Raw genomic sequence first — 2945 nt, forward strand, 5'->3', positions numbered from 1 at the left:
TATTATATTAATATTTAATTATGTCGACGAGCTAAATTACAAAGCAAATGTGAGCTGGCAGAAGCAGCCATGCGATCGCATGGCATATAGGCACAGAACCCATGCAATCGCATGGGGTCTGAATTCAGGAGACACCTATAAAAGCTCGACCGGTTCCATTCTTTTTTTTTCATTTTATTTTTACTCCGTATTATTATTATAATTTATATTATTATTATTATTATTATTATTATTATTATTATTATTATTATTATTATTATTATTATTATTATTATTATTAAGATTAATATTATTATTAATCTTATTATTATTAGTAGTATTTGTATTATTAGTATTACACATAAAATACTACGACGAGGTAATGTCCAAATGATTTCAAAATATGTTTTCGAGCGGGAAAGAGCTAAGGAAAATATGGGTTATTGCCAAGGAAATTATGGGTAATGTTCGGGGGTATTTTTGTGAATCAAACCTCGTGTTTATCATCTCCGATGCGTCTACGTGCTTTCCTGCAATATTGTATATCAATATTAAACTGTGAGTTTCATATGATCCCTTTTACTCTCTACATTTTTGGGCTGAGAATACATGCAAATGCTTTATTAACTGATTTACAATATTTATATGCGTGAGTTTCATTGACCCCTTTTTAATTGCTTTTGCAATATATATTTTTGGGCTGAGAATACATGCACTTTATTTTAAACGCAATGGATACAATTACATACTAAATTCTACACTGAGTTTGAACCGAAAATCCCTTAGCTTTGGTAACTAGTAACTGCCGGTTATAAGAACTGGTGGGCGCGAGTAGTAGTATATGGATCCATAGGGTTTGATATCCCCGTCCGAGCTAGAGCACTAGCCTTTTAACGGACGTATGCTATTTGAGAAGCGTACACGTTGGTTTGCATGTATTATTAAGATGATTATACAAAGGGTACAAATTATATAAACGTTAAAGTTTAGTTACCAGGGTGCTCAACTTTGTAGAACCGATTGATAAATGTTTCGGATGAAACAACTGAAATCTTGTGGTCCACCTTTTATTTAAAACATATTGATAAACGTTTTGAATGAAACAACTGAACTTTTGTAATCCACATTGATATACGGATTATGTGTAATATTAAAACTATGAACTCACCAACCTTTGTGTTGACACTTGAAGCATGTTTATTCTCAGGTTTCTAGAAGTCTTCCGCTGTTTGCTTATACGTGATACAAGATATGTGCTTGGAGTCATACATGCTATATACAAGAAACTTGCATTCACCATGTACCTTATTTTGACTGTATTGTCAACAGATATATTATTGTAAACCATTTAAATGGAGATTATCTAAACGTAGGAATCATCAGATGTTAAAAACTTGGAATTTATATATTCATTTATGAAATACCTTTACAAACGAATGCAATGTTACAAAACGTATCACATAGAGGTCAAAACCTCGCAATGAAATCGATGAATGACGTGTTCGTCCATATGGATTTGGAGCGATCGTCACAATGAAATACCCAAAGGATCGGAGAAGCATCTTAATATTCGGGAAGACGGAACCAGGTATAGGGCTGAAAGGATTTGGGTACCAAAATTTGGAGATATGAGAGAAATGGTACTTAGAGAAGCTCATAAAACCAGATACTCAATACATCCCGGAACAGGGAAGATGTACAAGGATCTCAAGAAACATTTTTGGTGGCCGGGTATGAAAGCCGATGTTGCTAAATACGTAGGAGAATGTTTGACGTGTTCTAAGGTCAAAGCTGAGCATCAGAAACCATCAGGTCTACTTCAACAACCCGAAATTCCAGAATGAAAATGGGAAAACATTACCATGGATTTCATCACTAAATTGCCAAGGACTGCAAGTGGTTTTGATACTATTTAGGTAATAGTTTATCGTCTCACCAAATCAGCACACTTCCTGCCAATAAGAGAATATGACAAGATGGAGAAGTTAGCACGACTGTATTTGAAGGAAGTCGTCTCCAGACATGGAATACCAATCTCTATTATCTCTGATAAGGATGGCAGATTTATTTCAAGATTCTGGCAGACATTACAGCAAGCATTAGGAACTCGTCTAGACATGAGTACTGCCTATCATCCACAAACTGATGGGCAGAGCGAAAGGACGATACAAACGCTTGAAGACATGCTACGAGCATGTGTTATTGATTTCGGAAACAGTTGGGATCGACATCTACCGTTAGCAGAATTTTCCTACAACAACAGATACCATTCAAGCATTGAGATGGCGCCGTTTGAAGCACTTTATGGTAGAAAGTGCAGGTCTCCGATTTGTTGGAGTGAAGTGGGGGATAGACAGATTACCGGTCCGGAGATAATACAAGAAACTACCGAGAAGATCATCCAAATTCAACAACGGTTGAAAACCGCCCAAAGTCGACAAAAGAGCTATGCTGACAATAAAAGAAAAGATATAGAATTTGAAATTGGAGAGATGGTCATGCTTAAAGTTGCACCTTGGAAAGGCGTTGTTCGATTTGGTAAATGAGGGAAATTAAATCCAAGGTATATCGGACCATTCAAGATTATTGATCGTGTCGGACCAGTAGCTTACCGACTTGAGTTACCTCAACAACTTGCGGCTGTACATAACACTTTCCACGTCTCGAATTTGAAGAAATATTTTGCTAAAGAAGATCTCACTATTCCGTTAGATGAAATCCAAATCAACGAAAAACTTCAATTCATCGAAGAACCCGTCGAAATAATGGATCGTGAGGTTAAGAGGCTAAAACAAAACAAGATACCGATTGTTAAGGTTTGATGGAATGCTCGTAGAGGACCCGAGTTCACCAGGGAATGAGAAGATTAGATGAAGAAGAAATACCCGCATTTATTTCCAGAAGATACGTCAACACCTCCAACTGCTTAAAATTTCGGGACGAAATTTATTTAACGGGTAGGTACT

This window comes from Rutidosis leptorrhynchoides, chromosome 4 (assembly GCF_046630445.1).
Source record: "Rutidosis leptorrhynchoides isolate AG116_Rl617_1_P2 chromosome 4, CSIRO_AGI_Rlap_v1, whole genome shotgun sequence".
NCBI classification, from domain to species: Eukaryota; Viridiplantae; Streptophyta; class Magnoliopsida; order Asterales; family Asteraceae; genus Rutidosis; species Rutidosis leptorrhynchoides.